Raw genomic sequence first — 14427 nt, 5'->3', positions numbered from 1 at the left:
GTATCTAAATGCTGCAACCTGCTCCCACCACAGTAAAGGCTCTTTTGGGGCCTCAGCAATTTAAGCGGCACAACACTGTTGACCTCTTAGCTAATGATGCACTATGTAATATGTGCATGTCTAGAGCGAGGGGTTCAAAGCGCTGCATAAATGCTCAATTGACTATTCCTTAACGATAACTAATGACACCAAAGGAGGCGATTACACTAAAGGGGGGGAAGAGTCCAAGGGCATTTTTCAGACCGAATGGTTAATAATTAGCGTACGTAATATTTTCACGAATATCAGATACAGTTGTCAGCTCGGCCCCAAAGAAGGGAGTTTAATAATAGCCGCATTAAAACACCCCATTGGCAAGATTGTATGGTACTGTCATAACATTTATGTTGTCAAATTTGCGAGTGTGTTTTCGGCTTTGGTGAACCAAGCTCCAATGTCATTTATTAACGTACAAATACTTTAACTACAGAAAGATTAATGATGCTCCCCGACCAATTTGCTTTGCACTGAAGCTCTTAATAGTACACAAATATTCTCTAATGTTTCTTTTATAGCAAAATAATGGAATGAAAAGCAAACAAAATGAAAAAGAATGAAGTCAAAATATTACAAGGATGAAGTTGGCATTTTACCAGAGCTGGGCATACCGTCCCGGGGGCGGAACGGTCCGTCCCTCCGTCCCGGACAGACGCCCATTTTTGGGATGGAGGACAACAACTTTTTAAAAAGAGACAGACTAAGCAAGGGCAGAGGTGGACTTTAGTCGTCCCACTAATCATCGCTCATGCATGTGACGTGGTCGCGAGGCGGCCAAAGTTCATCTCAACCCAGGGGCGGAGCTATGTGTGGGACTCGGTGTGCACAGGCCCACCTAGACTGAGAGGCTGCCCATCTAGTGAGATAAATGAAAAAAATATATACTTTTAGATTTTTAGAAAATTATCTTTTAATTTGTGTTTCGTTGTTTTTTATTTTATTGAATATTAAGAATGGCATAATTGTGGTTGTCTAAGGAAGATCTGAACTTTAAATAAACCTCCGCGCTTTAAATAAACCTCTGCCGTTAGTATCTCTCCTGCGGCGTCATGCGCGGTTGTTTTTTTTGGGTAGGTGGGGGTGGACGTAAGGACGGAACTGCTTCAAAAGTATGAGGACGGACGGGGTTGGAGGACGATAATTTTTATGAACATGGAGGGACGAGGACAGAAGGGTACTCAGGTTGCGGACGGACGACGGACCGGTAAAAAAGGGTAAAAAAAGTTGCATTATTACAAAACTCGAGTTTGTCTGAAGGAGTCCCTGAAGCGTGATCGCTAACGAGCTAGCCGCTGGCTAGCGTCTCTCGTTGCAGCATGGATTACCCCAACCATGACCCATTGGGATATATTCCAAGCCCGGGAGGATTTATGATGATATATTTTCACGGCTCAAACATGTGTACGCATGACAGATGCTGCACAAAGTAGCATCCCATTTTACGCATTCAGTGGACATACCCGTAGCGTTTGACAGAGACAAGGACTTTATTTTTTACAATTTTGAAGCCTCATTTTATATACCGCTATCCCTGAAGATTTCTTTTTTCAGTATTCAAATTTTGAAGGTCTGTTAACAACTCGCTTCTCTATTGTGTGTCAAGTTAAGCAGAAATGTTTATTTTCAATTTACAGGGACTAGGTTGCTCCACTGCCTTTATGAACACACAAGCTGCCTTAATGCAAGATAAAAATGCTTTTACTGCCACGTTTAACCAGACAACTTTAAATGGGACTTTGGTTCATTTTGCTGCAAGCTGCTGTTTGTTCTGTGTGAAGCAGATGTCTGCCTGCCAGTTAGATGTGATGAAATCATGTGGCTGTGTCTGATAATCACTCAGTCAGCCTGAAACATGAACAGAGATGAGCAGAGCTCGAAAAGGTCACAAGTAATTAATAGCTTACGTGAGAGGTCTGAACTTTCCAACACATCCTTTTTTATTTTTTTGTATTATGGTTTGTTTTTTTTCCGGATAAGTTTGCGCATGAAGGCAGTCACATTTCATCAGAGGATGTCTCTCAGATGCCTCCATTCTCCACGGAGACATTGACCTGCACTATGACAAACAAGTGTTTCATTACAATACATCACATACAGTAACTTAATCAGCGATATTCCCAAAACAGAATTGAGACAATCATGCAGAAGACAAGATGAATGTTAGACAGCTAGGATCCATGGCACAAGGTCATAAAGCCACCTGATAGTGGAGTACAAGTGATTATGATCCTGTTCCAATCCACTTAACTTGATTGCTACATTCTCAATTATTTTGATTCCTCAGAGGTGCAACTCATGCACACATGTGGTGAATGTCATTTTCTATTTTCATTGTGATCAGGCTGCACACATGGCCAAACATATGTCATCATCATCATCATAGAAAATCCCCTGGGCGCATCTTTTCTTTCTTTCCTCGGGCACATGCATGACAAAGAAGACGGCAACAATGCAACAATTCCCCCACTGCCACATTTATTAGCATGTAAAATGTGTGTACATGAAGAAAGTTAATGGAATATTCTAAAACCTCCGACGAGACTGTGGATTGACTTATGTGAAGCTGAGTTACCACTGATTGTTTTTATAATAGGCATAGGATATTCGCAAGATTGCGTTAACCCCCCGTGTGTTCACAAAATAGATTATTTTAATGGTACATGAAAACCATGTCAATAAAACAGTTATATCTGCATTTTCAAAAATGGCAACCGAGTATTGACTTTGGCATGCATATATTCACGAAGTGGTTTCATAAATGAGCCCTCTGGTGGATGGATACAACAATATTGATTATGTATTATTTTGTCAGTGGGACCTGTATGATATTTGCCATTATCAATGTAATGGGTTAGAGGTGAACCAATCCAGATGGCGGTATCATTGACTTTGCTTTATGTCTGTACTTGTACTCGTTAACGGAGATGTATCATACTATTTTAAGCTTTCCACAGGTTAAGTATAGACATATATACATGATGATATATTATCGGTATCGGGCATCACTATAGGCCTAGCTAGACCAAAACGACGTTGGCCAAAAGTGACAGACGCTTACCCCCTGTGGTGTCCGGCCGGCTGGAAAAATACACCGCAACGACAGACAGCGTCGCTGACCATTAAATTACCTTCTGCGCATGCATAAGATGTAATACCCTTCCATACCATCGGCGGCAGTAGTCACTATTTCTCATTGTTAGAAAAATCCAACCGGAAAACTGTTGGTCGGGGGCGGATTATGAAAACGTAAACAATGTATTCAGCTATATTCTTCGCTCTGTATGAACTCCCACACAGAGTAAACCATCACGTTCTTGACACGGTATTGTGAAATACTTAAATTGTCAACCCATGCTCTTGTTTAGGAACTTTGGAACTCATTGAGTAGTTTATTCAAGTGAAGCCTGCATGGGACTATTTTTTCTACTTTGACTATATTCTGAACCATGCAATGTTTAGGTGGCATGTTATTTATTTGACTTTTTGGATAATTAAGTCTTTTGAGACTGCTGATTATTTTGATCTGTTAAAAACTGTGTTACTGTGGTAAATTTAAGTTTTTCAGTTATCTTTGTGACTGAGTAATTGTTGTATTGTGCCAGCAGTATTTCTCCATGCTTTTGAAAATATATATACGCCATACGGCAATAATATGGCTGGGTTTGTTTTCAGATAATATTGCATAATAGCGGTCACCATAAATAAATGTAAAAATAAACAGATATTCCATGTGATCGGAATCGGTATCGGTCGATCTCACTCATCTCATCTCATCTCAGTCATAAAACCTGATCGGAACATCCCTAATAATTATGCAAATGATAGTTCTCCAATTGTCTGTTAATCCATCTTTTCATGAAAGGGCAAGTTGGATTTGGAACTGATGCAAAAAAAAAAAAATTGCAAGCTTGGATTTTGTAAAGTAACAATGACTCCCAGTGGATAACTCGACTCTTGGGATTTCTTTGGTTGCCTTTTATGCTGCTTCTTGACAGTAGATATAAAGATCCCAAAATACTCCTCATATTGGGACTCTGTAAAATGCATTATATGGTTGTTTTTTTTCATCCCTATTAATGCCATATGTTGTTGTTTTTTTATTCATAGTACATCCATCCATTAGTTAATTAAACTATAATCTGATTCTTAGATGAATCAAATACTCTAAACTTTAGGTGTCCACGTGAGTATGAATGCTTGTTTGTAAACATGTTCCCTCCGATTGACTGGCAACCAATCCAGCATGTGTCACGCCTCTCGCTCAAAGTCAACTGGACCGACCGACACCCTAACGAGCAGCTTTGAAAGGGAATGGACGAATGCCCGTAATGACTCAGTGGTCAATATCTTAATGTCTTACCGTGTGCCATGCGGAAATCAATCATTTGAAATATGGTTTCTTAAGTGTAACTGCGGTAACAAAAGTATTCCAATTGTTTTCATTCAAACATTCCAACACTTAAAAAGATTAAGCTCAACCATATCAGCATAATATATCAACCTTTAGTTTTTATTATCAGACAGGAGATCATTTAAGGAGAGCTGAAAGCTAACAGAAAGTACATCAAAAGGTGTGGCTATTATTAGGATATGTATGCATATGTATTAGGATATACATGTGATGTTGAGCCGTGGCAGAACTGTACACAGTAATGATATTCTGTGCTTAAGGAACTCCATTATTTGAATTCGAATGTCTGGTCTTTGCAATATTTTTTGTTGTTGTTAAAATATGATTAACATTATAATATGTTTTTCTTTGCAGGTAAAATGAGGTTGAAAGGATTTTATGGTGCATATGTCGACAATGAAAGAAGTTTTTGTTGAATTTGCAGTGCAAGCTAAATGATGTAATAAATACAAGAGAAATCAGTCCTTGATTAAAATTGGGTATTGAGATGGGGTTTCATGTCTCAGAATGTAAATGTAAAGTTGCAAATGAAAACTACTTGACGCAGCATGATGCCTGCTAGATGATATTTAGTCACTAATTATTTTGTATCTACAGTAAGTGTGGGTCATTACATTTGACAGCTAAATTACAATTATGAGCAGAAAAATAAGGATATGTTGCAATCAAATGCAATCAGGATTGCGATGCACTAAGTCACAATCAGCTCAAGTTGCAAAGTAAAAACTGCGACGCCACACTTTGAACAATAAACTGCGCTAGACACTCATTTAGATGACCAGCTGTGCATCTGATTGTAGCTGGTGAAGTAATGAGGCTGATTGCTTAGCGTGCTGAGAGCCACCTGCAGCACAAATGAATTTAAGAACAGGTCTTATGCACAAACAACCATTACCTTTGGAGGAATATAAACCAGTCTGTTTTATGTGGGGGGGTTGGTTAGTGACAGTATGGGAAATATTCATCGATTTCTAAGCTTCATAGTAGAGCAGAAAAATCCATAACACATGAGGAGGGGTTGTGAATGTGCTTGTGTGTGCATGCGTGAATTTGGTCATATGTTCATGGATTTATTATATTTTCCAAGTCATGTGGGTCCGGTTGATGGGGAGAATCTACTGACGGCAACATTGTGATAGCTCTAGTCCAATAGTGTTTTTTTGCTTTGTTTTGTTCCCTGGCTATAGGATGCAGACCGCTGATTCCGACTCACTCATACATTCTGGTAAGCATGAATCAGTAAAAGGCTCTTTCCGGAATCTCTCACCAGTAGTGACAAGGCTTTTATTGAGAGAGAAACACAAACTTTTTTTGATGCATTGCCTGCGTGCCCTCCATGGTGGAGGGCTCGCAGCGGGGTAGGGCAGGTGGTCACCTGTCAAATGTCACCAGGCAGGCAGTTAGAAGCAGCAGGCACACAACGTGGTACAATGCACATTTAAGGGCAAAACGCACACAGTGATTTTAAAAATGCCACATGTGATGCACATAAGGAAAAAATCAGCAAATGTGTGCTTATTGTTCTTACAGGGTGTTGTGTTCTCGTGATAACCAACACTGCACACCACGCACATAACAAAAAGGCCACCCACAATCACAAATATCCTCCTCCAAACCAGATGGATGACAGTACTAAGACTGACCTCGAAATGGAAATAAAGGGAAAAAAATAGTAGTAGACAACAACTAGATTGCAGCAGCAAACACTATTTTTTTCATTGTGGTAAATACCTTGCAAAACAGGTTGTACAAACACTCAACTCAACCTACAGTATTCATGTCCGGCAACAGCGCAACCTTCAGTTCATTTTCTCAATGCGGATTGAACAGACTAGTTGGAGAGTGGACTTTACTCCTCCGCATTGACATTTAAAGCTACAGCTTGAAGTTAACTAATCGCTGATCATGTTTTTGATTCGGCCAGTTTTGGAGACTTTTGACCCGTCTGTTGCCGTTATGGGGTTGTAACGCTCCAGCAGAAAAATGTCTGGTCGATAAGGTGACACAGTCTTCATCTGTACGGTATGAGAGTACGGAAAAAAATAAGATGGTGATGGATCAGCATTGCAGTTAACCCGTCCAATCAAAACTAGTCTTAACAGATTAATTACCAGCGGTTTTGGGAGTGCGGGACTGGCAGCGGCGCAAGTATATCATCTTTGTTGCCAATGTGTTATATCCAACGTACGTACGTACTATGATATAGTTTGCCAAAACTGACATTGCTAGCAAAATATGCTAGTCTGTTCAAACTACTCAATACAACAAAAGTGAAAGCGTTTGGTATCTGGCTACGATGCCGTGTCTTAAAACAAGATAAGACCGACCAATTTGTTAAAGCGGACCATGTGCATGGCTCCCACTAATTACAACTACATTTAGCGTAACGTTTGAATCATTTGTTTATATTTGTTTTTTGTGCCAGTACGTCAAAGTATGACATTATGTGAAACCGATCAGTGGTGCAAAAAAAAGGCTGGGGAGTCAGGGATCGCTGCACTGTACTAAAAATAGATCGATGACATCATCAACTTCAAATCGACTTTCAACACAATGATGTCGGCTACAAAAAAAAATCTTTAGTCATTCAACCCCTAGTGCACGCATACCAATAATCGGCAGAATTATCGATACGGATTTGAGCACAAATGGTCCCATTCTCGGATGGCGATAATGATGGCATGTTACCCGCAAACATGGTAAACCAAAAATGTGTTTAATATAGGCAAATGACTGCCTCTGTTTGGATGCTACCTGTCGCTCCAGTGTCATCATTTCGTTTCAGTTGAAGCGAACCAAAGTTTGTTTGGAATGGTATTCTTGCGAAAACAGTCTTAAAGTACTTTTGCATTATGTTTGAAACCATCTACAGCATGGTTCTTCAATCCTGTTCCACGAGGGCCGCTGTCCTGCCTGTTTTCCATCCCTCCATGCTGCGACACACCTGATTCAAATCATCTACATTGTTATCCAGCTTCTGCAGACCATGCTTATTATCCGATTATTTGAATCAGTGAGAGATGAAAAACAGGCAGGATAGGGGCCCGTGAGGAACAGGGTTGAAGACTCCTGATATACACCATTCTCCATCTTTATGAATACCTAAACCCAAATTGATTTTTTTTTTACACTTTGAAGTTTTCATTTCGTACAACTCCTATGTGGTGGGACCTCTGCTCTTCATGCAAGGTTTGGTTTTCTTCTCAGGAGCTTTGGCAAGGCTGCTTGAAGAAACATAAAGGTCTTCAACCTTACAGCATCCTGAGGCCTCACAAAGAATCACACATCACGCATCGTTAAAGGTAAAGCCAAAAACTATGACATTGGGAATCAGCATGATCAGTAAGTCTGTATCATCCATTCCATGCCGTGCGAAACCTTGTTGGTCTTTTTCCATTAGAAAGCTCTTGTGTGACAAGCTAAGGTGACAACCTACCCAAGGGTCAGTATGAGACACAAACACAGAAGGCAGCAGTGACTCAAAAAATGAGTAGCAAAGTATTTCTTTTGCAAATTAAAGGCTGTTGACACTTGGCGTACTGTGCATCGCTTGCAGAGTCAATTAAACACTAAGGAGCATTTAGGGAGAGAATATTACTTGTATAAAACTCCATAATGAGTGCTCTTTTCAGACATAAACCCTGGAGTGCCGTACCATCATCTCTAAGGCTTGCCGAATCAGTGGACTGTTTCCAAAGGGCCTTTTTAATAAGTTTATTAACGTGCTGCTATGTTTTTTATCAATTGTTTGATTGCTCCGTATTGGTTGCCATAACATTGTTACGTTGTTTTGAATCTGCTACCTGTGTATAAATCCCTGAATGGTTTAAGCCCTGAATATGTCATAGAAATGCAGATTGAATATAAACACAGAAGGGCTCTGAGGTCTGCAGACTTGGGTCAATTAGTGGAGGCTAGAGTTTCAAGTGAACATGCTGAAGCTAAATTTATCATGTCTTCTAATCATTTCTAAAATGATTTATTTTCTTTTAGTGTGTTTAAATGTTTACAATGTAACTTTTTGAACATTTCCTGTTAGCGTGTTTAAAGATTGTCATTGAACGTTTCTTAGTAATTCTGCTAAGCTTCCTTGCTCTGCTTCTGAATTTGTTAATTGTTCTGTTTATAAATGCTTTTAGGTGTTGGAACTTTGCTTGTGTGAAGCACATTGAGTTGCCTTGTTGTATGAAATGTGCTATAAAAATAAAGCTGCCTTGCTTTGCCATGCCTTGTTCACTTCGTTTTTACAGTCAGTGTTACCGTTGTACCCATGTATTTTATTTATTTAGCTGTAAGGTTTGTGTGCTCAATTTCAACATTGCAATAGCCTTGGAAATGCATCAGCAAGGGTAAATAAAAAGGGTAGAGTCAATAAATGTCTTCGTAATTCAATACAAATCTAATAATTTAGTTAAAAAGACAGCTGAATGATGTTGTTAATGAACGTAATGATGATTACATGCTCCAATACTTGTCTCGCACAGGGCGCCATTCAAGATAGTAAAGCAAGTGACTGAAAAACAGACTTGACTCAAGACACGGACAGTAGACTACTCTGTATTTATTTTTCCTTTCCTCTTCCTTTAGGGCAAAAGAGTCAATAATCCACACCTCATTCCTGCTTCCAACGCCTTCCGACCAAACACTTGTACAGTAAGTACGAGGAAATCACATTACCTCAACTCAGCCTCCCTGGCAAGCTGCTTCTTCCAGTGTAATTGCCCTGGTTTGATTGACAGGACCACTGACCCAACTTTCCCATTGATCAGATCGCCTTTGCTGCAATTTTACACTATGGAATCCCAGCAGGGATAGAAGTTACACATTTTATTTCAGTTTCTTGTGTGACTCTCACAGGAATGGAGAAATCTGCCACAGGCAATTCCCCCCAAACCTTGGCCGGTTTCCTTTTTTCATTGACCTTGATAGTGCTCTCTAAAGCTTAAGACTTCCATAGCCTTCATCAGCACCAAGTTAAAAGCTATACTTTAAGTAAAGGCACAATTTTTGACTAAGGCTTGCTGTTTACGCTGGAATAGAATGTTTCTGCTTTCAGCACATAAGAATGGTAAAATCTACAAAACAGATGCAAGTAAGCAGATAACTAGCATGCTAAATCAGGCAAAACTGTACAAAAACATACAAAATATCTAAATGCCTAATGACAGCCCTTTTATTTCCTACTATTTCCCATTCATATATTGCCTTTCAAAAATATCTGTTGTTTTTTAAGTGTTGAGCTTCTATAGATGGTCAGAGGGTGTACAAAAGATACTAATAAATGACTAGTCCATGCCTCATTTTACATTGGCACACTACATTGCCGAAAAAATAAAATCAGTCAGGAAATCAATAGGAAATGTAACAGTTTACTACGCAAGAGTGCTATTGCATTTTGAAAGGCAGCATAAAATAGTCATCAGTCACACACCAGTATCGAACAGGTGCCGAGGACTAAGCGGAGCGTCAGACTGGATCGAGCCTTTTCGGCTGCTGGTCCTTCCCTTTGGAATGACCTCCCATTGGATGTTAGGCAAGCCCCCTCTCTGTCCAGTTTTAAAACCCGGTTGAAGACACATTTCTATTCTCTGGCTTTTGATCCGGCCTGAAATTTTCAGCTCTTTTCTAGTGTCTATTATACATAGTGTTTCATATTAATTTATTGATTCCATTTTGTTGTATTATGGCTATTTTGTTGTTTGTATGTAAAGCGCTTTGTTACAGCTCTAGCTGAAATGAAATGAAATGCGCTGTAAAAATAAAATTGTATTGTATTGTATTGTATTGGATCAGGAATATTAAGCAGACAACTGCAAGTTTGCTGAACAAGGACCACATTTTTTAGTATTTTTTTTTTTACACAAAGAAATTTCATAAGCAACTTGATTGTTTGAAGTTTATCAGGCATGGAAAAACTTTCTCCGAAAGTGATTTTATGTGACCATCTACTATTACACAACTATTTGACTTGACTCCTCTATAAGAGAAAGCCGTGATGTTGATTGTTTTCTTAATGAAATACATTTGCTCAAATAGCAGCCACTTAAGAAAAATAAATGCCTCCCTTTTTCCACCACAAACGGGTTGTGCCTGTGATTATCTCAGTTCGTTGACAGTACTGTATAATCAACATACAGGCATAGAGTTAACTGTTGAGCCCATTAGAACTCTGTTGCTAACCAAAAGAGCGGCACATAAGCATGAATACAATCGCTTACTACTTGTCGCATATGGTAAATTAGTTCCCTGCGCAGTAATATAGAATTAGTCTAGCAAATGAGGGAGAAGGGCAAATGCAAGGAGGCAATAAGATTTTTGTTAAAAATGAATTGATGGTTGGACCAGGAAAACGCAACTATGTGGTGTGCTTAAATTATTCGATCTGTTTGTATTTAGGCTCCTAAATAGATAATATTCATCGAGTCTTCCACTTAATCCACTCCTGGTGCTTTCACGGAAACCACAACAAAAACTCATTCGCTCACACTGTGTGATGCAACCAACATCCCAAAAAAGCTTTTTAATTCCCCGAGGCCACCTGAGGAATAAGATCAGACATGAAAATGATCCTACATCATTTAGGCCGAGCAATGATCTTATCATTCTTTTTATAGACTGAAGTGCACGCCCCATTAGATGAAGGGCACTTCCCCCTTTGCAGGCTGGTGCACAGGGTCCCTGAACAGTAAGAACATCATTAATGATTCTGTTCATAGCACCGGGGCTACTTAGCAGCACTTTGTTGGTTAAGCATCTCTACTTGTCTGCCTGGTTGCTTTTGGACATTCTAAATGGTTTGATTTTTTTTTTTTACTAGAGACTGACATTGTTAGTCTTACAGAGAGTCGCACCCTCCATTTACCAAGACAATCAGATTATCCTTATCTTGGCATGGAACAAGAAAAGAAAAAGGCTTAAACAGCTACTGCACCTACTTAATTCCATCATGCAAATTATTTTTCTTTGGTCTTTGCTGTGCACGTACAGTATGATGCAACAATGAGTTTACACAACAGCACACTCTTAGGGAAAGTAGCAGCAGTGCTGAACTTTCTCCATTAATAGACAATGTATCTTCCCATGAATTGATAACCATGAAGGCTTTTATAGATATTTTTGTAATCTTTTCATGTTTATTGCAAGTCAGTGATTCTTAATTGTGAGCCCTCTGAGAGCTTTTTTGCAGGGCACGGTTGACGCCAGGCACGGTTCAAACCAAACAATTATTTGCATATTATTGTGACTTAGATGAAGATCAGATCACATTTAATTACCAATTTATGCAGAAACCAGTGCCCGAGGCGAGACATTAATAAACATTCATCAATTCATTTCCTGTTCCACTTCTTCTCACTAGGGCCACAGGTGAGCAGAAGCCAATCCCATCTGATTTTGAGTGAGACTTTAGGCACACCCTGGACAGATTGCCAGCCAAGCACAGGGCCAGATTAAACATACAAATCAAAGATGCGAAATAATTTATTGCAAAAATCACATCGTATAAAAAAGTGAAACTTGTCACTGAGTGTGGAACAGCACACAGACGTCGGACAATACCTGATGTATCGATACCATTCATGATAAGTATTTGCCAAGGGACTTTCAGGGGAAGTTTAACCGGAGTAATGGAAATAAAAATGGAGGTCCATGACATTTTGACACCAACTCTCCTGGCGCACTTGTGTAGCAGCATGTGTAACTATAATGAGCGGTGGCTAACCTGAGTTCTTTAATTCTATAAAGAATATGACATTTTTTTAACAACCAAAGTCCCTGTGATTATAGTATGTGTATCTATTTAAGGTTTGTCAAAACGTACTGAATTCAACAATTGATCATCTGTGCCATCTACCTCTCACAAAGTACAACTCCAATAATGCCTCTAGAACTACTCTTACTCTTTGAGGACACTAATATCTTTGATAAAATTATTGGACTTCACAATTATCAATATTACATATAACCACAATTTCCAAGTAGGAAATAAACACACTTATCTAAAAACACAGAACGTAATTATAGAAATAGAAAAATGTAGAAAATAAATTGTTCTCTCAAGTTGTTTTGTTTCACAAATAAATCCATTTTATCTAATCCAATATTTAACACAAAATGTCCACATACACAATATTAATGTAACATCCCAATAAATTTTCCCTACAGCTGGCAACCACTAAAGTCACATACCCCAGTGTCACGTAACCTTGCTTTGGCCAGATTGATGCTTGAGTACGTACTAGTCTACAACAAACTGGCTCCTTCACCCAAAGGCAAAAATAAGCAAAGGTACCTTTTAATGAAACAGGTTCACTCCTGTGGGACTCCACACGGCAGGAATGAGGAAAGCAAGAGATGAGATTCCACGTCCAACATGCGATGTCAGTCAAGTCTTCCCAGTCCACAACACTGTACGGCTCCGGCCAGGACCCTGTCGTCCTCCGCAACGTCCTATATTAATCCACACAGGTCTCACTTGTTGCGTTAGCTTGTGGCTAATGGCGTAGCAAAGTCCATGTGCACTGATTAGCCTCTGTGTTAGCGGCTAATTCCACGATCGGAAGTCTTCTACTGAGTAATCCACTCAAACTGATCAACTCTATTACTGCCAACGTTGTGAAAGAGTCCCGGTCAAACACTTTGGCCAACAGTGATAGAAGTCCACTTTTCTGTACACTTCTAAACGACTCGACTCATCGGCCGTTGTTGGCTCTCTCTCTCTCTTTTTCTCGATCTCTCCCTCCTTCGCGATCTCCGTCCGAAAATATTTGCTATTTAATAACATTATCCAACATACAACCTTCCAATATTGAGAAACCTCAAAACCTGATTGCTGGTAGACATATTTTGACTTTATATTCAATTTCTATTAATTAAACTATGAACTTATGAATCCACATTGGCTTGAAACAAGTCAGTTTTAACTTGGTTACACTTGCACCATCTGCGGTTCAAATCAGTTCATGTGGAAATGGCGGTTACGGTAGTGTTAACCCAAGGGATCTGTTGAGGACCTCTGAATCATTAATGGAGAGAAAAAAGACTTGAAACATTAAATCAAAAGCAAGCTGAACTTCACATGAACCAGACGGGTTGCGTTTCACAAAGTCTCTGACAGGCGGCAGGTGACACGGGAGAAGGTGTTTCATAGGGCATATTACAAAGGAATGCGCCAGACAGATAGTTGATGCACTGCGTCGCCGTTGAGTAGATTTTGCCCGACAACAATGGTGGAAAAGGCAAGACGATTGTGTCAGTCGAAGGTTGGTCTCGTTGGACTGTAAGGAAACATAAAGAGACCTCTCAACATTTGTCTCCCTGTGAGCTCAACTTCATGTTCCTCCTTAGTCTGTGAAATGAAGAGGTTTGACAACAACTTTACATTTCATAGAAGCAGTGTCACAAATCAAGTGGAAAAAAAATGAAAATGAACATAGCATTCGACATCTGTGGCTGTTCGCATCTCCTGTGTTTATTAATGTGTCTGTCAGATTGAATTCAATGGGAAAAGACGGATTAAAATTCCCACTATTATCATAGCAACAAGCACAGATGATGTCATATTCTAAAGATAGCTTATTACTTTCCTCCCTGAAGTCTAAACCCTATTTATATTTGTGCAAATAAGCATTTAAATAAAATGATGGTATCGTTCAGTAATAAAAATTGTGTTTTTCCTCCCACAGCATCAGTGATAAATCTAATTCCACCAACCATGCATTTTATTGCAAGCAGTAGCTAGGTTTTATTTTCCACCTTGATGGTGGGCTGCAGCGAATATTGGCTTGGGCATAATGATTAAATGAGTGAAAAAGGTTTGTGCATCCATTACAAAGTTCAGCTATAGGCTATATGCACAGCACCAACATATAGTTATTACTTAAATGGAAAACGCAGGACCCTGTGATTTAAAAAAAAAAAAAAACAGCTCTTTATTTCTTCACATCTTAATGGCTCTTTGTGCTAAAAACGAATAGATAGCA

The 14427-nt window shown here is 39.3% G+C and overlaps 1 long non-coding RNA gene across 3 annotated transcripts in view; it reads right to left on the bottom strand.

The window, feature by feature from the left end:
- The window catches only part of LOC147147335 (uncharacterized), a 67885-nt gene extending 54684 nt beyond the window's left edge, over nt 1-13201 (bottom strand). For all 3 annotated transcript variants that reach the window (XR_015086901.1, XR_015086900.1, XR_015086899.1), the window contains exon 1: nt 12738-13201. This is a non-coding gene — a long non-coding RNA (uncharacterized LOC147147335). The remainder of the gene's footprint in view (nt 1-12737) is intronic.
- Nucleotides 13202-14427: the final 1226 nt, after the last annotated feature.

Source organism: Filicampus tigris, chromosome 5, assembly GCF_054856515.1.
Source record: "Filicampus tigris isolate MCC_2025a chromosome 5, RoL_Ftig_1.0, whole genome shotgun sequence".
In the NCBI taxonomy this organism is placed as follows: Eukaryota; Metazoa; Chordata; class Actinopteri; order Syngnathiformes; family Syngnathidae; genus Filicampus; species Filicampus tigris.
This window is presented reverse-complemented; position numbering and strand designations above follow the sequence as displayed.